Genomic DNA, 26774 nt, shown 5'->3' with positions numbered 1-26774 from the left:
GCTCGGCGGCCATGGCTCACGGGCCCAGCTGCTCCGCGGCATGTGGGCTCTTCCCGGGCCGGGGCACGAACCCGTGTCCCCTGCATCGGCAGGCGGACTCTCAACTACTGCGCCACCAGGGAAGCCCCATGATTTTTCCCTTAACATTTATCAAAAACTTTTTATCTGAACAATAGTTTCAAAATACGTTCATGTAAGTAAGGCAAAAAAAAAAAAAGTTTCCATGATCAGATGAATTTAGGAATATACAAAGTTAAGCAAGACTCTAACTCAGAACTTTTTATGCACTACTATATAAATATTAGGAAGTATACACAGTGTATCTATTTAAACCATAGGGCCTAAACATATTTAATCTATTTATTTCCTAATCATTTTTAACTGTAAAACCTTTTTCTCTTCATTGACTATGTCATGTGCTCAGTAGTTCTCAGATTACCCTCTGGGAAACTCTATACAATTTAGTTTGAAAATAGATGCTTTGCAAACTTTGGCCTAGTTTTTACATGTTTTACTCTGGGAGGATAAAAAATGCACACGCACACAAATAATTATTTTACATAGCAAAATATAGTTAATAGTCTAATGGAACAAACTTCATAGAAGGGAGAGAGTTTTTTTGGCTTTAAGGGCAAAGGAAATAATAAAATTTATTAGGAGGAGGTGGCACTTGAGCTACGATTTTTGGTGGGTGGCATATGGAACAAATTCTATGACAAGGCAGTCCGTAAGCGAATATAAGTGTGGTCAGTACAAATTGGACAGAATTTGAGAAAGTCATGGATGATATTTCTTACAAAGTTCTTTTGGTTGCAATTAAGACACCCTACACACTAGTTCAGACTTTTGAATTGCTATAGGCAATGGAGCAATGGAAGCATTTTGAAGATGTGAATGAATCATGTGCCGAGTCATCTTTCAAGAGCGTAAGTCTAACCACTGAGTACAGAATAAAGTGAAAGAGTTAAAAAAAAGGGACTAAAAAATCCCCCAGAAGAGAATAGACAAATTATGAGGCTACGTTTTGAGGCATATAATTAAAAATGAAGTGGGGTATGGAGTAAGGATGGTGAGGATAGAAAACTACATCTTTCCCATTCCATAACATGGTTTATATAGATAGATGTTAATTATAATTCTTACTCTCCTTCAGCCATCATTTTAAGTTAAATGTTCTACTTTCAAAAATTAGAAAACTCAGAGCTTTGTCAGTATAGCTCATGCTTATGCCTTAAGTCTTGTCTTCCACAATTACCCTTTCCTTCCTGGTTATTGCAATTTTAACTTCCCTTGAAACCTTGCCAAATTCTGGCCTCTCCTCATTCCTCTATTCTTAATGTACTTAAAAATTTTTTTTTCCCTATGGCACGTATCACCTTGTAACATAAAATAGGTTTTACTTATTCATTACTTCTGTTGTCTGTCACCTCTATTAGAATGCAAGTTCCACAGGGTAGATGTAATTTGAGCTCAATACAGGCTTGTTGAATGAATAAATGAATGAATGAATGAGTGAATACGTTAGTTGCAAAGCTGGAACTAAATTGTAGCACAATATTTCTAGAACATGCCTCTCTTTTACATATTTAATAAGGTGGTAACAGTTTTATAGTTTGAAAATTGAAGGGTATTCTATTGATATTTGCAAACTAAAAATACATTATTGTACAGAAAGTAATTATAACAGAATTTCAGGCATTCACCTCGAACTTTCCAGTGATATTTTAAGAAAAAAGTTGAATTAAACTGTGCAGTCAAACTAATCCTTCAGTGCTAGTCAGTCACCTGTTATATATTGACAAAGGGAATTCTGGGAGGGTCACTAAAAACAGATGACCCTTCAGGTTTCAGGTCACACCTAGGAAGATGTACTCTACAAATACGTGGCCATGTGACTGAGCCTTGGTGAGCCAGCAGGCAGTGTGGGATCAGATTTTGGCTTACTCAAAGGCAACGAAGGAAGTGAGCCATATGGTGTTATTTTGAGGATGTCAGGGAAAACTTTGTATGTGCTCCCAAATGCTTTTCCTACCTAATTGTCGCTGATTTTACTAGGAGAAAAAAAAAATAAAACCCCATAACTTTCTTTCTACAAATACATACATGGCTTAAAATGCAAATTCCTTTGGAAAAAGTTGGACCCTGATATTTAAAAGTCCATTAAGATATGAATAATAACAATCCTTTTTCTGAGAGTATATGTTAATGTGGAGATATCAGTGCAGGGGCACGGCAAACCTGATAAAGAGGAAGTTGAGGGTGCCAGTGCAGGAGTTTAATTACAAAGAAGAACTTGAGGGCGTTCAACGAAGTATCTCTCTCCACTGCAGTTTAATGAGTTCAGGACTTCGGTGTGTGTGTGTATGTGTGTGTGTGTGTGTGTGTGTGTGTGTGTGTGTGTGTGTGTGTAAGAAGGAGGATTTACCACCCACAGTCCCTTTTTCTTTGTCATCCACAAAGTTGGTGGGTAGAACCCTTTGTCTCACATTATATAATAAAGTATTTTGATCTTAGTTTAGGTAGGTAAGTCCCCATATAAACTAAGCACATTTCCCAGAGTTCATTGGACTTAGAATGAAACTGAACTCTATTTGCTTAGATGAGCTACAGAATAGAGGGTAAAAGATCATCAACTCCCATTATTAACTAGTTAACTAATTACATAGCCTTAAGGAAATAGTTTCTTTTTTTAATTAAAAATATTTAATTGAAGTATAGTTGATTTACAATGTTGCATTAATTTCTGCTGTACAGCAAAATGATTCAGCTGTACCTATACATACATTATTTTTTATATTCTATTCCATTATGGTTTATCACAGGATATTGAATATAGTTCCCTGTGTTATGCAGGGGACTTTGTTTTTTATCCATTCTGTATATAATAGCTTACATCTGCTAACCCCAATCATCTCCCACTCCATCCCTCCTCCACCCACCTCCCCCTTGGCAACCACAAGACTGTTCTCTATGTCTATGAGTCTGTTTTTGTTTCATAGATAGGTTCATTTGTGTCATATTTTAGGTTTCACATATCAGTGATATATAATATTTGTCTTTGTCTTTCAAACTTAATACACTTAGTATGATAATATCTAGTTAAATCCTTGTTGTTGCAAATGGCATTATTTCATTATTTTTTATGGCTGAGTAGTATTCCATTGTATATATGTACCACATCCTCTTTGTCCGTTCATCTGTTGCTGGACATTTAGGTTGCTTCTATGATTTGGCTATTGTGAAGAGTGCTGCTATGAACATAGGGGTGCATGTATCTTTTAGAATTATAGTTTTGTCTGGATACATGCCCAGGAGTGAGATTTCTGGATCATATAGCAACCTTATTTTTAGCTTTTTGAGGAATCTCCATACTGGTTTCCATAGTGGCTGTACCAACTTACATTCCCACCAACAGTGTAGGAGGGTTTCCTTTTCTCCACACCCTCTCTAGCATTTGTTATTTGTAGACTTTTTAATGATGGCCATTCTGACCAGTGTGAAGTGGTACTCAGTGTAGTTTTCATTTGCACAGGAAATAATTTTTTGTTTCTGAAACTATTCATGTCTCCATCTACTAGTCAGTGGGATAAGCTGGTCTCTGATTGGCCTTCCATTTCTGAGTTACTAAGACATCTTTATTTTTGTCAGTTCATGAGTAAAACAGGTAAAACCTGAGATTAGTGGACGAGGTCTCTGAAGGATCTGCGATGGGACAATTTTTTAAAAATATATCCAAGTCTGAAGTTGTGCTGTATTGTGTAACAATTATTCTTCTTGGGCCTCATGTTCCCCGTCTATGAAATAAAGGTATTAGGTTATAGATTCTGCTTCCTTTTAATGAACTATTACACACTTCCATAGTTCTGATGTTAACTTTAGATTTTATAGTTGAGACAAGATATGCAGTGATTTAATACAGTGAAGTAATGGGATTAACAATAATTAATAAAATCTTTCCACTTGGCAAAGGGACTGCTACCTAAAATTCCTTCTTTTATTCCTTTATAACTTATTCAAGATGGTAAGAAAATATCTACAAAAATTACAAATTTAAAATCGACAGGAAACCCATACATAAGAGAAGCAGGCTGAAGAGTTGCTTTATTAATTCAAAGTCTGTACACTTTGACTTTAGTATATAAGAATTTTTTAAAATTTAGAAATGTAGACACATCTGAAATATATTTGAATCGCATAGTTTTCAGAAGTCATTTTATGAAAGTCAATTCAAGGTAGATACATATGTGTCTTATTCATTTGTTTGAGCATTCTCACAAATATTTTTCTAATCCATTTTATTCTAGAAAAATTGAAAAAGTACTCTTTTTATTCTTTCCTTCTCTTCTAGTTTCACTGGAATTTAAAATTCTCCTTAAATCACTGAGGTTACCATTAAACAAAGACAGCTCTGTTATTGTATTTTCCAAAATTTCAAGTTTGAATTCTTGTGGATTTTACTTGTAAAGGTTACATTTCAGCTCTGTCATGTTCAACCTTAATTTATTAACTAGAAAATTCTTTTCTGCTGGCCAAGCTCCTGGTTGCCAATTCCTTTATCCTTTATTTCATTATTTCCCTCTATGTTGTTTTGTTCCTCTGCCTACTGTAGAAGAAATATCCTCCAGTCAGCAGATTTTCTCCGATGATCAGAGGCCAGTATTTGCTGGCCATGACAGGGATGGGGGAGTGACAGAGGGGAGTCTGTGAAAATAGGAAGTCACCTTGTCACCAGCTTTGATCAACATAAAACCAGGATACTGAAATGTATGAAGTAGCAATATTTGGCTTTCAGTGCAGGTAGAAAAATGAAATCAAAGACTTTCTATTACTTTCCCAGAATATGAGTTACTGCAGATGTGCCTATAATTGCAGTGCTGTGCAGCATAGCACAATGGAAAACTTTATTGCTCTGTGTCCCTTCAAGTCCCATTTGCATCTGTTTGCTGGATGAATGTACTGGCAGTAATCAAACACGTACAGATCTTGGCTGGCTCATGCATGCTGAAGGTCTTTTATGGAAGCATGCTTTGTTATTTGTCTAGGTGTGCTTTTCTGTTTTCCTAAAAGAAGACATTTTGAGAGAAAAGGAGCAAAGGGGCAATGTGCCAGTTAGAAATGGGCTATACCAGGCAAGTCCCATGCCAAATGCCGGGAAAGTCACAGGTGTGTTTCACCTGAGACAATGCAATCATGTGCTTGGGGGTATGAGTAGGGGACTGGGATGGAATGCATCCATCGTGAAGACTCGTTTGCATCAGCTCCATTATGATGGTATTTTTCAAATATAAATCAGGTTAATAAGTACCACCTCAAACTTAAAAAAATAAAAAACAGGTTGATCTATTAGGGACTATGGAGGCCTCTATAATCCTCATAAACATCGTAATATAAGAATATTGTCTACAAAAGAGAGAATCATTATCTGGCTATTGTTTGTTCTCATTGCATTCTCTCTTCCAGCTATTTCCAGAAGTTAGCCGATCTCGGCTTGTTTCACTCTGTCTTTTAAGAATGGAGAGGCTGAGCCATTTGTTAAATTCATGCTAGATTCACACATTGGGTAAACATACTAGATTTTGGAAACTCATGTGGTAATACATTGATAATAGTCTGTTTCTTCGAAAAACAACTTTCTTTTTCTCAAAATAATAATACCTTACATGTTTTTATTACTTTATAATATAAAGCCCAGTTTCACATGTTCTCTCATTTAAGCAACATAGCACTCTTGGGAACTTTAGTTAGTAAGTGCATTTCATAAGGTTATTAATTTTGTTATTATTTTATTTTATATATTTTTTATGAATCACCTCAAAACCTTGAAGGGATAAAATGGAAATTAAATAAATAAAGAAAGAATAAAAAATAAGTAAATAAGTAAACAAATATTTCTTAGGTAATGGTAATAAAATAATCATGATTAGAACTTGGATTCTTTGGTGCTTAATTCAGCTGTTTCTGCATATTAGGAAGAAACCAGAATCAGTCTCTCTCAATAGCTTCTCATTCTATCACTTGTTATGCCCCACAATAATTGTTAGAATAAGTATTTACACTGACTTCAAAATTAAATATTTTAATAACTGTTGGGAAAGTTAGGGTGGAGGAAGCTGACTGGAACACTTCTTGGACACAAAAGGAGAATGGACAGCTTTTCAAGGTGCATCCGTGTCCTGAGTCATGGATTCCACCACGAATTCAAGAGGAATTCAATGTGACCTCTTTTCAAGATAGTGCTACTTGTGTTTAGGACCCAGAGGTATAAAAAAACCAAAAACTCTTTATTGACTAATAATACTAACATTAATCATAATAAATTGTTGTATTTATATGTGATAGGTAGTACACAGATGGTAGTTTGTGAAGGATAAGGTCATTTAGATAAATTATGTAAAATGAGAAGGGCTGAACATCAAACTCTGGTGAATAACAACATTTAAATATTAAATAGAAGAATAGGGAAAAAAATCTGAAAAAAAATAGAAAATATCAGAAAATAATCTAATAGTGTCATGAGCATTAAGGTAGGTGAGTATATTAGTTTCCTAGGGTTGCCTTGGTAAAGTACCATAAACTGGGAGGCTTAAAATAGGAGGAATTTATTCTCTCATAGTCTGGAGGTTTGAAGTACAAATTCAAAGAGTGAGAAGAGCCGTGCTCTCTTTGAAACCTGTAGGGGAGGACCTTTCCTTAGCTCTTCCAGATTCTGGAAGCTCCAGGTATTCCTTGACTATGGCTGCATAACTCCCACCTTGCTTCCATCTTCATGTGGCCATCTACCTTCTGTGTCTGTAGATTCACATGGTGTTCTTCTCTGTGTGTATGTCTGGGTCAAAATTTCTCTCTTCTTATCAGGATACCAGTCATACTGGATTAGAACCTGCCCTAATGACTTCATTGTAACTGAATTACATCTGCAAAGACCTTTTTCCAAATAAGGTGATAGGCACAGGTACTGGAGAACTGGACTTCATTATATCTTTTTTGGCGGGGCACAATTCAATTCATAATAATTAATGTTTCGGGAAGAAAGGTGAGTAAAACAAAATAAACAAAGCAGAGAACAAGTAAAGTAAGGACTAAATATTTCTGCTGAATTTCATGATTGGAAGTTGGTTAATAACCTTATTTTCATTAGACTCATTAGAATGATGGGAATGATGGCAGATGACATAGGGTTGAGAATTGAATGATGTAAAAGAAAACTCTGTGAAGAGGAAAACAACAGGGCAATGACCAGAATGAGATCTAGAGATGATGAGAGTTTATATGTGGCATGAGAGAGTGCATGTAAATGTACATTAGGACAGAATTTTCTGCTTCCTTCAGTCTCCTTATTCTTTCCTATCAGTCTTCATTCCTAAAAAGCAAAGAATCTTTTGACATGATGACACCTCAGTTATACTCTGAGAGGTCAATATTTGTGAGTGAAAGCTCTGTAGAGATGTAAGATTGTGCCAGACTGAAGCCAAGACCATTCTTTCAGAATGACTCAATACAGAAGATGAGAAAAAAGCAATGAGACACTTTGCCTTACTTGCTTTTGTGGATTGTGGTGCATTGTAGCTAAGTAGAATTGCCAGAATAAATGCAGAATGTCTAATTAAGTTTGAATTTGAAGTAAAAAACAAGTAATTTTTTAATAAATATATCATGAAATACTTGGGGCATACTCATATTAAAATTTTTTCATTGCTTACCTGAAATTTACTAGGGGATCTTTTAGTTTTACTGGCTAAATTTGCCAACACAACAGCTGAGTGCATATGTATTAATAGAGGAATGGAGACAGAGAGAGATTGAGATTGAGAGAGAGAGAGAGAGAGAGAGAAAGGGAGAGAGACAGAGACAGGGAGACAGAGAATATGAATACAAGAGGAGTCCTAGAAATAATAGGAAGGAATAAAATCTAGAGCTCATGTAGGAGAATTAACTTGAAATAGAAGGGACAATTCTTTCATTGAGGCAGGAAGAAAAGAGGTGGGTTAAACATAAGTATATCCAACGTGGGAAAAGGTATTTGTAAGAATTCATTCCTAATCATTCATATTTTTATCCGAATTAGGAGAGAAAACCATTTTCTGGGACTGGAGAGGTAGGTGTGAAATTAGAAAGGAGGTTCTTGGAGATAATAGTAGACATTCTTCATAGCCAACGTCACAGGAAAGTGGAGGGTATGAGACCCGAATTTAGCCTTCCTACTGTGCAATATGAGTAGCAAGAAGAGTAACCCTACTTCTCAAAAGGACTCCAGAGGAAATGATTTAAGTTGTACAATAAATAGAATTGCCAAGCCATCAGGTCTCCAAGTCTGGAAAAGGAATTGGTGAGACCTGAAAAAGGAGAGAAGATTAAAAAAGGATAATTTCAATCTCTCTCTCTCTCTCTCTCTCTCTCTCTCTCTCTCTCTCTCTTTCTCTCTGTATTAGTTTATTTGGTAGGCAGGCTCTTAGGTTGCTGTGGCAAGATGCCAGCAGAAGCTTCAGGCTCAGTTCAGTCCCCAGCAGAAACATAATTTCTTATTCTTATTTACTATAGCAGGAGTCCCAGGACTGATGCTCCTCGGTTCTGATTGGCTCTGGTTGGCTCTAGTTGACCACTCCTAAATCAGGCATGTAGATTAGGCTGATAGAAACCTTTGATTGGCTAATCCTGGGGCTGAATGACATGGACTGAAATGGGGGATCAGGGACAAGAAAAACTGGAATGCCATATAGTTTTATGGACAGTTAAAATCCATTACATATATGTCCAAAGTTGTTTGGGGAGTACTAGGAAGGCAGAATGTGACACTGGAAGGGCAGACAAGAGCCAAACATAAATTTCATACTTTGACCTAAGGTATATATATATATATATATATATATATATATATATATATATGTAATTTTTTATATCCACTTTGCATTCAGCCCAATCATATATAGCACTCAAAGTGTACAAAGGGGAATTCTGATGAACCTCAGTAGTACCTACCTACAGGTGAAACTGGGCTTAAACATTTTAGGTTGATGGATGTCTGCTTCATTCTTCTAGATCCAGAATGGCAGACTGGTTATTACTTACCCTAAAAGAAACAATAATATGAGTTCTTCTGAGTAGTAATGGCATGTTCTAATTCAATTTGACAGTTTAATTTAACAAGCATCTACTACCTGGCTACTATGCAAAAGCTACTGTCTTAGAAATGAGGGAATACTGTGTGCTCTCAGAAAATATTATTATTATTATTTTTAAAATATATATATTTATTTATTTTTGGCTGCGTTGGGTCTTCGTTTCTGCGCGAGGGTTCTCTCCAGTTGCGGCAAGTGGGGGCCACTCTTCATCGCGGTGTGCGGGCCTCTCACTGTCGCGCCCTCTCGTTGCGGAGCACAAGCTCCAGACGCGCAGGCTCAGTAGTTGTGGCTCACGGGCCCAGTAGCCCCGCGGCAAGTGGGATCCTCCCAGACCAGGGCCCGAACCCGTGTTATATATATATATGTAATTTTTTATATCCACTTTGCATTCAGCCCAATCATATATAGCACTCAAAGTGTACAAAGGGGAATTCTGATGAACCTCAGTAGTACCTACCTACAGGTGAAACTGGGCTTAAACATTTTAGGTTGATGGATGTCTGCTTCATTCTTCTAGATCCAGAATGGCAGACTGGTTATTACTTACCCTAAAAGAAACAATAATATGAGTTCTTCTGAGTAGTAATGGCATGTTCTAATTCAATTTGACAGTTTAATTTAACAAGCATCTACTACCTGGCTACTATGCAAAAGCTACTGTCTTAGAAATGAGGGAATACTGTGTGCTCTCAGAAAATATTATTATTATTATTTTTAAAATATATATATTTATTTATTTTTGGCTGCGTTGGGTCTTCGTTTCTGCGCGAGGGTTCTCTCCAGTTGCGGCAAGTGGGGGCCACTCTTCATCGCGGTGTGCGGGCCTCTCACTGTCGCGCCCTCTCGTTGCGGAGCACAAGCTCCAGACGCGCAGGCTCAGTAGTTGTGGCTCACGGGCCCAGTAGCCCCGCGGCAAGTGGGATCCTCCCAGACCAGGGCCCGAACCCGTGTCCCCCAGTCTGCATTGGCAAGCAGACTCTCAACCACTGCGCCAGCAGGGAAGCCCCAGAAAATATTATTGAATGAATCTGTTGACATATATGAGGGACAGAATTAATAAGTTATATGGAATTGTTGTAGGAAAAGTTCAGTAATAGTAAGGATTTACATAGATGTCATTGGGTGAATAGTTATCAAAGATTTAACTTTGAAATGTCTTCTTGTATCATCAGGATAGTCTAGGTTATACTGCAGTAAGGAAAATAAAATCTCCAAGTTACAAGGACAGAAAATAAGACAAGCTGTGTTTTGCTCATGTTATATGTCCACCTTTCAACGGCAGGTCCCTCTGTTCCATGCTGTCCTCGTTGAGGCCCCTAGGTTGGAATCATCCAGAATACCAGTCAAAGCATAGAAGAAAGACAGTATAAAAATCATGCAGTGGCTCTTATGTGCTTCCACCTAGGAATGATGTATATCACTTCTGCTAATGTGTCAGAGAAAGTCCCATGGTCACACCTAACATCAAGGGGGCAGGGAAATGGCCTTTCCCTGTGGTAGGAGGGAGAGGGTTGTGAGATGCTTGTCGATTTCAGTCTGTCTCAATTTATCAAAGATGGATTGAAATAGTGAGTCATTAGTTGCTATCATGCTGAGGATATGAGAGATTTTAATAATAACAACCACCATTTATGAACATCTTTTAAATTCCAGGTATTATTCTTGCAACGCTGGATGATTCATATTGGCTTCCCCTTTTCATAGATGAGGAAAGTGAATTGCACAAGTTATGTAGATTTTCCAATGTCACAAGAGCTAAGGCCTGGTTATATAAATGATTCACGTTGTTCAATTCTAAGACAGTTCACAAATAACTCAGATCTAACACCTAATAAATGTATGTTGATTAACACTAATTGAGTCATTGGTAAGTGCCAACCACTGATCTAAATACTTCCTGCATATTTTCCCATTTAAGGAATAAACGTCTGCCCTAATTACCCTAACTCTGTAGTTGGCCCTTTCTTTGATGAATATGTAACGAATTATTCTGTTCCTCCAATCTAACATTTAGAAATATTCAAGTAGGTCAAAAGAAACACTCAAGGTAGAGAATATTATCTGGAAAAAGCATTAGACATGACACAGACACGTCATTCTTCATTTCATCTCCACGTCTCCCTCTGAACAAATCACTCAGCCTTCTTTAACCCTAGTTTTCTTTTCTTTACGGTAAGTGGATTGGATCGGTGACCTCTATATACCCTACTGCTACTATCTGTGGTTGTTTTTCTTTGAGTAACTCTGTATCCATTCAGATTAATACAAGGCAGAATGGGAAACCTCTATCAGCTTTGTGAAAGGAGCTTCTAGAGCAATAAGAAAGAGTGACTAAGATAATGGTAAGAATCAAATGAGTCTACATTCAGTCCTCAGCAGAAGTAACAGCTCTAGCAAGGCACTATTTGCATCAGGTTTTGAGGGAATAACTTGCAGAGGAGACATCATGACTCATGAAAGCAAATGACACTGAAATTTTCCATGAGCTTTAGAGTGTAGTTGTATAGACTTATCTGCTTCTCAGCTTGTTGTAATTTCTCCTGCAGCCTATTTTTCCTTAGCTTCAGAATTAATACTGAGCAATGAATCTAAATCAAGAGAGAAGGGAAGTCAGAAGGACTTCAAATAAAAGGCAAAAAAAATCCAGCCACCCCCCCCTCCGCCTCATTTCCAGGATTTTTGTTCCTTAAAGACTTTTTAGATGTCCTCTGAGCTCATGATTCTTAAGTAGTGACTGAAATTGCCTCCTTTTCATGCTCCTACAATATTAGAGTACCATATTTCTAAAATGAAGTAGAGTACCACATTTCTAAAATGAAGTACTGTACCCATGGTATGAAAAGTAGGATATTCTATAAATTCAAATAACAATTTTCTCTCCAGACAATAAGCTTACCACACCAATTTTTCTCAAGTGACAATAAACATACCAAAGAATGACTTCCTTCTCAAAATTTTAAAGTGCATTTGCTAAAGAACAGGTTATATGATATGAAAAATGCATACTGAATATAAAGTTGTAATTATTTTAGTTCGTCATAGCATTATGTAGAAAAGATAGATGATATTATATAATTCAGCTACAATGGCCAACTAAGTCTCTAAACTTAGAGACTCGAGAAGGAGGACTGCTTGGGAGCATAAGTAAATGCTTGCAGGTGTCCAGCCAATTAGTACCATAGATCATATCCAAGAAAGATATGTCTTAATACAGTTTGTAGGCTCCCATATGCTACTTACTACTTCAGATAAAGCAGGCAGATTTTCTTGTTAAACAGAAAAAAACCAATATTTCTATAAAATTTTACTACGTATGCATTTTTCAAATAAATTATTTGAGATGAAAAGAGGGTATGATTTTAATTCTCACTTTACAGAAGAGGAAGCTAAAGCTCAGTGTTCAAAGCTCAGGTTGTAGTAGTGATACAAAACCAGGTCTCCAACCTCTAAAATCCAGACTGTATCTCCCTGTCACACATGGGCCCTATATTCATCATTATATTATCTGTTGCCCTCAAAGAGATAGAGGTAACCAAAGTAGGATGCTTCTTCTATGACCCAGATATAGGGGACAAGACAAAAAATTAATTCCAGTAATTGACATTTGTTGTGTGCCTACTATGTGCCAGGTTCACAGACACAGTAATAGACAAGACAGATGAAAGTGTCCGTCTTGTGGATTTTAATGTAAATGAGCAGGGTAGGGAGAGAAAAGCAATAGGTAACTTTACTTATAAACTTACTTATGAACATACATGATACATTCAATAATAATCATTGTGAGAGGAAAACAAGCAGAATGAAGAGTAGGCAGCTGAGTAGTGGTGGATGCTGATGTTTTAAATGTCAGGGAAAATCTCCCTGAGAATGTGGCATTTTCGCAATAATCTGACACAAGAGAAGGAGATGAAAATGCAGGTGAACTGACATGATTTAAAGGATTTAAAGGATTAGCGGGAACAAAACTGAAAATGTGATTCTATCCCAGCTTCCCAAAGCTCCTAAATCATCTACACCCAGGATGGAGGTAGATGGTAGGAGAAGGAGCCATGCTGGGAACATCATGGTAGTTTAGCAGGTTCTGGGGAGGAAGCATGCTTTGGGTTGACTCCAGCTGGTGCCAGTGGTGAGTGAAATGCTAGGAGTAAAAAAATCAGGGAGCACCATGCTGACAAAATGCCCTGTTTCCTTGAAGGAAATGATGCTCCTCAAACTTTTCATGTAGGAAGAGATCTCCAGGACAAGGCTCCAACTTTATTTATCCTTGTCTTTCTTTAGACACCTTGTCTTCTTTACTCCTTTTGAAGCTATCATTTTTTCCTTCTAATTTCCATATAATAGAAAAAGGAAAGGGGTATGAAAAATGGTGAGTGATTGGAAAGGAGAGTCAAATCAGAGCTGGAAGTTAAAATCAATTCCTCCTTTTCCCCCTTCTCACCTCCTAATAATTTTACTTATTGCTCATCTTAAAAGTTGCATTTTTTTCTTGACTGTAATCAATGTTGCCTATCCTTTTTCCTCATGTAAGTTCAATTCTCTTTGAGAATTTTTAAAAATAGAAGCTATGTTTACATGCATGAACAATTGATTCTCCTGAGTGATTGATGAGTTTAATCTTTGAATGATTAAACCAAACACTTTTAAACCTTTGTTTTCTTTTCTTTAGCGAATCGTACCATTTGACTGAACTATTATTGTAGCTAGCAAGGTCAGTTTGGGTATTTCCATTGTGGACACATCCTACGAAGAGAAATAAAATGAACAAAGCCAGACATCTTCATTCAATTTGGACTGTATAGAAAAAAGTTGCCAACTATTTTTACTGTAATATTTCTGGATAATATTGGAAGATAAAAATTCTTCTACTTATTCTGTCTCCCTTCCAGTTCCAGCAGGTGTATTCAATATAAGACCAAATTGCCTTCAGTGATGTTGTCCCAATGAATCATCCATCTGGGTTGCCTTTATATTCTTAAAATTGAAATGATGAATACCTGATTTAAATATTTTACAGAGGGTGTCTTCTTTCGGTTAGCCTTACTTTAAAAGAACATTTATATTTTATCTGCGACGGGGGAAGCTCCTTATCTCACACAGTTCCCAAGCCTTTCCAACATTTCAAATACTTGCTGCTGTAGAAATAAGTGGAATGCCCTAGCCTGATTCATAAATGCCAGTAGGGTTTAATTCTGCACTTAAATTATGTATAGAATTGGAAAAGACATTTTGAAAATTACGAGTTTGTATACGTTTAGAAATTCACAGACTTAGAGAAATCCTAATTGGAAAGGTTATTAGTAGTCATCAATTCATACTCACATGATGAATAAATCTACTATATAACAGCCCAATAGATGGTTGTCCAGTTTATGCTTGGACATTAATAGCATGTCTTTCAAAATATACATGAGACTCATGCTGTGTTTGGTAGAAAAAAAGGTTTGGGGGGACAATTAATTAGAAATAGTCTCTACTGTCTCTATAGAGGTGAATACCTTTGTCCTTATATTTAAACTGTCCAGTCTTCAGCACAAACCTAAATATCCTCATGTGTTCTCAAAGGTTTTTAAAACCACCTTGGGTTTTTAATAGGCTAGTTATTGTATTTTCAAACAATAATAGTCAAGAAATCTAACCATAATTCAAAAAGAATCATGTACCACAATGTTCATTGCAGCACTATTTACGATGGACTCTAAAGAAACAAACAAAAAAGGTTCTGATGAACCTAGGGGCAGGGCAGGAATAAAGACACAGACGTAGAGAATGGACTTGAGGACACAGGGAGGGGTAAGCATAAGCTGGGACAAAGTGAGAGAGTAGCACTGACATATATACACTATCAAATGTAAAATAGAGAGCTAGTGGGAAGCAGCTGCATCACACAGGGAGATCAGCTTGGTGCCTCGTGACCACCTAGAGGGGTGGGATAGGGAGGGTGGGAGGGAGACGCAAGAGGGAGGGGATATGGGGTTATATGTATACATATAGCTGATTCACTTTGTTATACAGCAGAAACTAACACAACATTGTAAAGTAATTATATTGCAATAAAGATGTTAAAAAAAAAAAATCTCAAGCCCAGGAGTCAGGTTTCTTATGTTTGAATGCTGGACTTTCTACTTGTTCACTACCTGACCTTGGACTAATTACTGAATCTCATCCTTAAGATGTAGTACTAATAATACCTCTATTATAAGTTAGATTTAAAAGTGATTTTCCACATGGAAGTGTTAGTCTCTGCCTATCACAAAGTGAACTTACAATAAATTTTATTATTACCCCTTGTAATTTTTCCTAAGCACAAATTTGAATTGATTAGGCCAGAGGCTAGTTTTCTGTGCCATGCTGCATTGGTTAAGAGTGAACAAAGTCATCTACTTATTTGAATGACCAATTCGTCTCTGTTTTCCAGGGATTTGCTGGGTTTAGTGCTGAAAATCCTATATCCTGGGAATACTTCTTATACCTGCACAAACCAAGATGCTTGATAAGCCTACCCAGAATCTACATCTCCAGCATGGATTTGTGATTCTCTAATTTCATTTCTATCTCTACAAGTTTTTCAATGGAGTAACCCCTGAATTATGATAATTAATTTAAAAAAATGTTAAAATTTTCAATATGTATCATTAAAAAATGTAAAGGTTTACTCTAATTTTTGAGTTCTGGATTATGAGAAACATGCTACCTTGTTAAGACAGGTATTATTAAAATGTGGAGGGCGATTATTTTTCTCCCCCACACCTCTTGGGACAAATTTAATTCTGAGTGGTTTGCAGGGTTAGGGTCTAGAACGCCTGATTGAAGAAATCTCAAAGAATGTGCTGATTTTCCTCTGAATACTGATCATTTACTTGGAGAGCTATAAACCAATACTCATGAATGATACTTAGGGTATCTGGGAAACCCTTAAAACTGTAATAAAAATTCTTATGCATATGTTTATGTGTGCATTTTTCAGGGAGAGTATTTGTAAATTTCATCAGATTTCAAAAGGAAATTATAGTGCCTAAATGTTTAAAGTTCACTTTCTTGAGAAGGCTTGAAAAGCTAACATTTGTACAATTTGGGTCTACTTGAAACAAGGTTTACCTGCTCTCCTCTTTCTTGGTCCCTTTTAGCCCTTGGATTTAGGGAGTGAAGTCCCAGAGGATCACTTCAGAATAACTTCATTCAAATCCTCTATAGAGTCTCCTTCCCTCACTTGATATTAGACAAGCTTTGAATTGGTCACAAATTTGATTTCGGGATTGGAAAATCTATATTAGATAGGGCATTTCTATGGGGGGTTTGTTGTTAGAAATAATGAGTAACATTATTAACCCTAAGGCAACAGGAAAGATGTGTTGGAAGAAGGTAAACAAGAAGTCTGTGTTGTACAGACAGCGTAACTGAGTTATTTACCCTACTCATGGGCTTAGGTCAGTGACTAAAGAGCACTCCTAATTTTCACATGAAAACTATTTCCTTTATGGGTGCATGAGATAGCACGTGCTGAAGGACAATCTGAATGATCATCCCAGGTGGAAGCAATGTAGTTGCAAATTGTCTTCTGTTTCCACTTTCCACTCTAAAACTGACCATGCTAATGCCACCAATGACCGCGGTATCACAAAATCCAAAAAGTAATCTTTCATTATCTTAGTTAAAATCTCAACCACATCCAAGGCATTTGATTGTTCTTGGAAGAATTTCTTGCTTTGACTCCACTGACACCAGAAACTTCTCATTTTCATTCAACTCCCTGGTCACTCCTTGCTGCTCTCCCAGGCTGTCTCTTCCTCTTCTACTCAATCTTCAAAGGTTGACATTCCACCCTGAGCTTGACCCTTCCCTCAGTGCTCTTTTGCTAGGCAATGTTTTATCCTTACATCTCTCAAACTCAACTGCTGACTTGGTCCATATGTTAAATGCCTCAAACTCAACTTTTCAAAATCAAATCAGTTCTCTTTCACCACAAACCTGCTGTTTACCTAGGATTCTCCATCTCAATAGATTACACCATCATCAAATATTCTGTTCAATGTGGAATACTGGTTATCATCTCTGATGTCTCCTTCTATCTCCAACCATACTCAGTTAATCACCACTCCCTCAGTTTTGCTTACATCTCTCTATATGTAACATCCTATTCTAAATCAATATTGTATTTTACTTGGTCTCTTCTTATCCACTTTTGCTGCCTCAACATCCTACCTCTTTTTTCTTTCTTCTCTAAGCAGCCACAGTTGTCTTTACAAACTCAGATTTTATCATGTTGCCCCTATTCTAATATCCATCAATGGTTTGCCATTACTCCTAGAATAGCCTCTAAAATATTTAACCACAAGGTCTTGAAATTATATCACTCTCATTGCAATCTTAGTCTCATATCTTACCATATCTTACTTATCTCTCTGTGATATAGTCACCTTGGACTCCTTTCAGTGGTTCAATTACCTTGTTCTCCTTCACATCACAGAGCCTTCACGCAGATCTGGGCTGCTTTTGCTTTTTTTCTGCACCTAGTTAATACATCCTTCAGTTTTCAGTTTATAAGTCATTGCCTTCTACCCAGATTAGTTTCCACTGTATTTCTCTCTTAATACATATAACAATTGCCATATGTGTAATTATTTGTGTAGTTATTTGTTTAAAGACTTAATTGCCAGCATGATAATAACCTCCATGAGGCTAGGCATTATCCACCTTATTTACAGCTGTATTATTAATTATTTCTTGAACGAATGAAGATATTATAATCAAATTTCTCCTTTTTGATAACTTCTTGACTAATCTTATAACCAAAAAAAAAAAAAATCACTGAGGGGGGAGATCAATATGGCAGACTAGGAGGAAGCAGAGCTCACCTTCCCCCATGAATACATCAAAAATACATCTACATGTGGAACACTTCTCACTGAAAATTAACTGGACACTGGAAGAAAGACTCCTGTACAACCCAGGCTTTAAGAAAGATACACATGGGATCAGGTAGGAAGGGAAGAGAAGTGATTAGTTGGGGACCTGTGCCCTGGGGAGAGACTAAGAAGAAGAGGGGGTTATATGGGTAGACATCCTCTGTCTGGGGAGTAAGTGGTTCAAGCCACATATTGGGCACCTCAGCCCTGGGGGAATTTGAGTCTCCTTGTCTGGTTGGAGGGCCAGGGGTACTAATAGGAAGGCTGTGGGAAGCCTGGACTCTGCTGTGAGGAGTGCACACATACTTCCTTACTCCCAAAATAGGGCAAAGAGGAAGGATTGAAACTGCATGGGTTGCTAGTAGGTTTCTGGTGACCACCCTGACGCATGACCCAGCCTGCCTCAAGCAACCATTCTGGTCCCACTTGCTTCCTGACTGTAGCTCCACACTAGGGTGAAGGCCACAGGGGCTAAGGGGAGGCTCCAAAGCAGCTGTGAGGCACAAAAGCGGCTCAGACCCAGAGGGGAATCTGAATAGGGTGGGGGCAGCTAATACTGGCACTTACACAGGCACTGCATCAGAAACAGTGTGGGTCGCTGACTGCAGCCAGGGCCACACAGCCCATACCCATACCCACACCAAACAGCCGCACTAGCCCCTCTTGCTCCAGCACTGCTTCCCTCTGGGACGAGGATGCTGGTGCTGGGAGTGGGAGAGCACACACATAAGGGGAATAGAACCAGCTCAGACCTGACCCTCAGGCTTCTACTCTGAAGACCTGGTCCCATACCCAATAGGCAGTGATGGCCTCTGGGTAGAGGAGAAGCTCCAGTTCATACCTAGCTCTGACCTCAGCCCCACCATCTCCAGCCCCACTTCCTACCAAGACGATAGCCGCCAGCACACTCTGAGGAAAGATGTGACATTTGTTCACATCAAATCCAGCTCTCCTACCAAAGCAAAGCCACTGGGCACATGCAGACTGCATAAGGATGCTCCCACACAAGGACACTCCTTCAAGACTGCAATGGGTAACTGTTCCACCTAATTTCATATAGACAAAGTTAAGCGAAATGAGAAGATAGAGGAATTTGTTTCAGGTGAAAGAACAAGAGAAAACCCTTGACTTGCCACAGCAATCTTGAGATAAAAGAGTAAAGCTGGAGGAATCAGACTCCCTGATGTCAGACTATACTACAAAGATAGAGTAATCAAAACAACATGGTACTGGCACAAATGTAGAAACATAGATCAGTGGAACAAAATAGAGAGCCCAGAAATAAACCCACATGCCTAGGGTCAGTTAATCTCCAACAAAGGAAGCAAGAATATACAATGGAGAAAAAACAGTCTCTTTAATAAGTAGTGCTGATAAAACTGGACCGCTATGGGTAAAAAAGTGAAATTAGAACATTTTCTTACACCATATACAAAAAATGAACTCAAAATGGATTAAAGAACTAAATGTAAGACTTGAAACCATAAAACTAGGAGAGAACATAGGCAGAACACTTTTTGACATAAATTGTAGCAATATTTATTTGGATCTGTTTCCTAAGGTGAGGGAAAGAAAAGCAAAAATAAACAAATTGGACCTAATTGAACTTAAAAGCTTTTGCACAGCAAAGGAAACTATTGAAAAAATGAAAAGACAAACTACTGAATGGGAGAAACTATTTACAAATGATATGACCGATAAGGGATTAATATCCCAAATCCATAAATAGCTCATACAACTCAATATTAAAAAAACCAAACACCCCAGTTAAAAAATGAGCAGAAGGCCTGAAAAGACATTTTTCCAAAGAAGACATACAGATGGCAACAGGCACATAAATAATGCTCAAAATCTCTAGAATGGATAAAGAAGATGTGGCACATATATACAATGGAATATTACTCAGCCATAAAAAGAAACAAAATTGAGTTATTTGTACTGAGGCGGATGAACCTAGAGTCTGTCATATAGAGTGAAGTAAGTCAGAAAGAGAAAAACAAATACCGTATGCTAACACATATATATGGAATCTAGAAAAAAAAATGGTTCTGATGAACCTAGGGGCAGGACAGGAAAAAAGATGCAGACATAGAGAATGGACTTGAGGACATGGGGAGGGGGAAGGGTAAGCTGGGACAAAGTGAGAGAGTGGCATGGACATATATCCACTACCAAATGTAAAATAGACAGCTAGTGGGAAGCAGCCGCATAGCACAGGGAGATCAGCTCGGTGATGTGTGACCACCTAGAGGGGTGGGAGGGAGGGGGACACAAGAGGGAGGGGATATGGGGATATATGTATACATATAGCTGATTCACTTTGTTATACAGCTGAACCTAACACACCATTGTAAAGCAATTATACTCCAATAAAGATGTTAAAATAAAAAAATAAATAAATGACCTAAATATTCATTAAGAATAAAGATGTATACATGGTAATATTTGTAATAAATAAATAAATAAATAAATAAAGTATACATTCAATATATACCAAAAAAAAAAAAAGCTCAAAATCTCTAATCATCAGAGACATACAAATCAAAACCACAATGAGATATCACCTCAAACCTGTCAAAATGGTTAACATCAAAAAGTCTACAAATAACAAATATTGGTGAAGATGTAGAAAAAATAGAATCCTAGTACACTGTTAGTGGGAATGTAAATTGATGCAGCCACAATGGGAAACAGCATGGAAGTTCCTCAAAAAACTAATATAGAAGTACCATATGATCCAGTGATCCCACTGCTGGGTATGTAACTGAAGAAAATGAAAACACTTATTCAAATAGATACATGAACCCCAATGTTCAGAGTAGCATTGTATTATTTATAATATCCAAGATGTGGAAGCAACACAAGTGTCCATCAACAGATGAATGGATAAAGAAGATGTGGTATATATACACACACACACACACACACACACACATACACACACACACACTGGAATATTACTCATCCATAAAGAAAGATAAATAATCTTTGTTAATACTTATATGTGTAACTAAAAAATAAAACAAACAAATGCATATAACAAAAACAGAAACAGACTCACAGATATAGAGAACAAGCTAGTGGTTACCAGTGAGGAGAGGGAAGTGGGGAGGGGCAAGATAGGGGTACGGGATTAAGAGACACAAACTACTATGCGTAAAATAAATAGCAACAGGGATATATTGTACAGTACAGGGAAATATAGCCATTATCTAGTAATAACTTTTAATGGAGTATAATCTGTAAAAATATTGAATCAATATGTCGTACTCCTGAAACTAATATTGTGAATCGATTATACTTCAATAAAAAAATTACTCTGGGGCATAGTAGGTGTTGATATTTTTTACTTTGTGGTAAAAGAAGCAAGATATAGCAATTTGTTGTTTGCTTTGGAGGGGATGTCATGGTATACCTCTGACCAGTGGACCTCCAAACCTGAAATGGCAAATTTCTCAATGTTCAGGATTTATTTCTCTCTCTGTAATACAAGTGTCATACCAAGCCCTCCAGGGCCTGTGCTGTAAGTATAAAATACATCCTGGGTTTCAAAGACTTCATGTAAAAAATGTAATATACCTCATTAATAATTTTATACTGATTTTTACATGATGAAATAGTAATATTTTTGGAATACTTGGTTAAATAAAATATATTACTAAAAGTAAACCCCCAAAATTCTCTGAAAATAATACAGTAAAACCACTGCTTTAAAAGTTTTCCCACGTGTCAGACTAAAGCGTTTCCAGAAGTCTTCTCAACCGCTTGTAAAGTCCATTTCTTTTAATGTATGTATTTGTTTGCCTGCTTACCTATAATATTATAAATATTGCAAACAGTATTCGAAGCTTATAACAAACAAATAAAAAACTGCTTTCCGAGTATTGTAAATAAACACATAACATCATCAAAGAGTTTAGATGAAAAGAATCTACATTACAGAGGTATGAGCAGGGATAAGGAAACAAACAGAGGTTAGTGACACACTCAGAAACTCGCACCAGGATGAAGACATTATCATTCTCAGGACTGAAGTGGGAAGGGAAGGGGACAGTGTCATTAGAACCTTACATAAATTAAACCTGTGGAAGAGGGGCCTCTCACCTGAAGCTGAGACGTGGAAGAAAACAGATTCTGCTGAAGTGCAGCAAGCCTGGAAGTCACCAGGAGCAGGCTGTGTGGAGAGAGAATTCCTTCACCCTCTCCCACATTACTGTCCTTTAGTCTCTTCCCAATGCCTGCCATGGGTCTAAACCAACATGAAACCCGAGGACACTGGTGAGAGCAGGGTACAAAAGAGTAGAGAACACTCTGCCAGATAGAGTTTAGGCAGATGAGAGAGCTTCAGAGAATACCCAGCACACATCCTTTCTTTCATAATATTGTGTAAAGATGGTCCCTAACTTATAACTCCTCTTGTTTTAATGTCTGTGGCTTTGTCTCTTTTAGATAGCCTAACAGAATTTAGTTCTCTCATTTCAAGGAAGACCTTTAATCATTATTTTCTTAGATGCTTTCCATACCACACTAAATTAGGGAGGTGAGATGACTTAATAAGGACACGTCATTAAGGACAACACATAAAATGTAATTTTCCTTATGGAAACTTTTTTCACACCACCACCACTTGAATAAGATACAGAAATAAGTTTTTACGAAGCCATGACCAACATGGAATTGGTATCATCATGGCTAAAAGGAAGTTATTGTTGTACACATGATATCACATGTATGCCTATAAATGTTTTAAGCCACAAGTGAACTTGATTTGGACAAAACAATCGAATAACCGGCAAGAAACTGACAAAGTGGATAATAGCCAATAAAAGATTTTGTAACTAGAGTATAAGATTTAATTCTACCTTGGAACACACTTGAATATTGTAGGTCAACCTCCTATTACTTTGCAGTTTTGAGCTCGTACTATGTCATCTTGGACAATTAATCAAGAATGCTGTTACCTGATAATAGATATTCTCTTAGGTTGAACCATATGAATTGCTGATAGCTACCCACTTTGACCTACAAAAACAGTTAAACAGTGATACTACCTAATATGTAATGCATGTTAACTCTGAGTTTTAAAATAAACGACCAGATAAATACATGCGTCCTTGCTTTCCGATTTTTATTAGTTTCCTCAAGGTCCTTGGCCTTTTAAAAATGGCATTTATTTATTTGGTAGAATACTAGCAATTTTGAGGGAAATACACAATACTTGTATTATAGCCAGTGCCAACAAGTACATCTGTGCCAGAATTAATCTCTTTGACATAGCACTGTGCGAAAGTAATTTGTTTATCTCTTTCACAGTACATGCTTGTACAAAATCCTTTTTTTTAATGTAACACATAGACTCATCTCTTTCATTAAGCTCTTTGAATGTAGTCAGATGTTGTGGTGATGAGGGAATAACCATCTCTCTAATACATTTTAAAAAATCAAAAATAACATAGCTACTATTCTTCTTTGGCACTTTCACTTTTTATAAGAATGTTCCATGGGATATTCTCTTATTCAATTTTCACATTTTTACTCCTGTAAATTTTAGCAGGAGCTGAGAGAATTAATGAGAACATCCTTTGACAGTATTTTTCAAACCTCTAATTCTGAAGATATCTGGCTACTTATTTGTTGTTGGAAACAAACTATAATCTTGATGTGTTAAAGACAGTAAGAAACGTATACAATGCCTTTTTTTTTTTTTTTTTGCGGCCATGGCCCACGGGCCCAGCCGCTCCGCGGCATGTGGGATCCTCCCGGACCAGGGCACGAGCCCGTGTCCCCTGCATCGGCAGGCGGACTCTCAACCATCGCGCCACCAGGGAAGCCCCTACAATGCCGATTTTTAATACAAACTTTCTCCTATTGGTATTGTATATTACATGTTTGTCCAAGGGAGATATGTGAATGCTATCTAGAGAGATGTTTATTTTAGGTTTGTGATAATTCATAATGTAAATAATTTGCTTTTAATTGATGTTTAAATTTCTATGGTAAAATGCAATCTAAAATAACTTACAAAATAAACCATTTTTCTACTTTAATAAAAAGGAGTGGGTTTTTCATGTTTCTGGATCTTAAATAGAGGATTGAAAGTGAATATAATATCCTTAATTTCAAAACTATTAATTAGCACATCTCAAAATACTGTTACACTAAAAGTAAAATTCATTGTAAGAAAGGAGTAAAGAATAAAGAAAATAAATAAACAGGAAAGGAAAGGGAGGAAGAAAGGGGGAAAGAAAGAAAGAAAGAAAGAGAAAGAAAGAAAGAAAAAAGAAAGAAAGAAAGAAAAAGAAAGAAAGGAAGAAAGAGAAAAAGAGGAAGAAAGAAAGAAAGGAAGAAAGGGAAAGAGAAATCAGAAGGGGAGAAAAACAAAAAAACTAAAGCAAACTCCAATCAATAGAAATAATGGCAGGAATTATATCCCAGTGTGTTGGAGAGTTTATTCTCCATGTGTTCTACATTGGCTGCCCCTGTAGTTGACTAGAGATGTCAGGTGACACTGACCTGGGTCATGTGTGGTGAGGGATGATAAAGGATGGGAGAAAAGCCCTCCCTTTTCACCTTGGCAGGCCTTTTCCTCTATATCACCATGGCTCCAACTTTTGTTTTTAAAGGAGAGTTTTAGGTGAAAGCAACAAGTGTGAGGTTACAGCCAAACGTGAACTGGGGGAATTACTATAGCAATGGCTACCTCTGCTCAGGTTTAATTCTCAGATATCAGCTGGACATTTGCTCAGGGCAAGTGGTCTCAAAGATTTGGCTTACAGTATACTTTTTCAACTCTTGATGGAACTGGAGAAGCTGCCAAAAATAAGACAAGACTAAGAATTAGACTCTCTAGACAGCTGACCAACTACTTTCTATGTGTTAATAACTGAGTAATTTCATGAGCCAGAGCCTTCCTTTTCTCACATGTAAATTTGTACCTGGCTTGCTGGTCTCAGGGAAGTCTCACAGGCTTAGATGAGAGAATATATACAAAAGTTCTTTAGCAGCTACCAAATAATATGCAGGTGGAAGGTGTGGGGTTACAATTGTATTAATAGCTAATTTGAATTCATTGATCTAGAAAACATCTCTGGAAAAGCCAAGAAAGCATACATTCACAGAAAGGGAACTAAATCATTTGAACTTTTGAACAATCTCTATTCTCAGGGGCTGTACATGTATCTCTATTGTAAAGATACAGTCTATAGCTTTGAGTCTTAAACATAAGAAGTACCCGATACACTTAAATAAAAATGCGGATACCCTGACCATATCCCTTGTGATTCAAAGTCAGTGCATTTTCACAAGTCAGATGATTCTGGTGAAGAGATCAGTATGGAGTAGGACTGTCCAGTTTCCATGCTTCTGTAGAATATCCTAGCATTTAAGAGTGTTTGCCTTTCCGTGAGCTGTGTCACTTACTACTTATGTACCTTTGGACAGGGAATGTTACGGACTGAATGTTTGTGTCCCACCGAAATTCATATACTGAAGCCCTAATTCCCAGTGCGATGGTGTTTGGAGATGGGGTCTCTGGGAGGTAATTAGGTCAGAAGGATGGAGCCCTCATGATAGGATTAGTGTCTATACAAGAAGTCTAAAGGAATCAAATCCTTGTGTTATCTGGATCATTATTTCTTACTATTTCCCTTTATTTTATTTTTGTCCTAATAACCCCCAATCTTACGAGTTTAATATGCTTGCTATATTTGCTATGTACTGGCAGCCTTCGGTATCCCCCATTCCCCATCTGAGGATACAGAGGGCCGACTGTAATATGTCATCTTCTCTAAGGGACTTGAGCATCCATGGATTTTGGCATCCATGGTATTGGTCCTGGAACCAATCCCCTGCAGATACCGAGGGATTTTATATTCATCAGATGCATACTCAAAGTGTTAGCAAGTAAAATGAAAACAAGCAAACGAACCATGAAGTTTTTCTGCATATACTTAGAATAATTGTTCATCAGTGGACCTGTCTCACATGCTGGAAAGCATTGCTTTATTTTGACCATCCCTTGGGAAGCCCCTAAACTTTGATTCCAGCAAAAGTAACACATTTACAGTTGCCTGTAGGTTTGGATGTCCTATACCCAACTCTTAGGGAGGCATTTTCTGAAGATTTCAACTTTTATTTTTAAATCTCCCAAAGCCTTAAAAAAAGTCACCCTTGTGGGTGAGTCCTGAGAAAATTCCATTTATTCCTTTCCCAAGATGGAGTTAGAAATTGGGAGTCTCCATCTGTCGTCCTCTGCTCACACAGCCTTGGTGTTCCTGACTCAGCATCTGAAATGAACACATTTTCCGTTGCAGTTCGGTCGATGCATCAACTGTGACATTTGACTTTTACAGATGAAGGAAAGAAAGTGTCCCCTTATGTGCTGCTTGTGCTGCTTATTTTTGATTTATTGCATGTTAGATTTCAGGTCTTCAATTTGCGTCTTTCTAGCAAATAGTGTCTGAAGGTTGTGTCTTAGCACATGTCTGGAGTTGTCGGTACATAAAACAAAGGCAAATTCAAATGGCAAAGCTCAGAGAAGGAAACTAAGGACACATCATCATTGTTTAACCCAAGATGTTCTCCCCTTTCTGTTGCAGAAGCGTCAGAATACAAAATGGCGTCATTTAAAGAATACTATTTCTGAAGTTGCTCATTGACAGTTCTGTTTTGTTTACACCTGGATTGAAAGCAATGGTTGACCTCTTAAAAATATTTTTTATTGCAGAATATACAATAACAAAGAGAATGTTTT

Source organism: Physeter macrocephalus, chromosome 2 (genome assembly GCF_002837175.3).
Source record: "Physeter macrocephalus isolate SW-GA chromosome 2, ASM283717v5, whole genome shotgun sequence".
NCBI lineage: Eukaryota > Metazoa > Chordata > Mammalia > Artiodactyla > Physeteridae > Physeter > Physeter macrocephalus.
Note: the sequence above shows the minus strand (reverse complement) of the source record.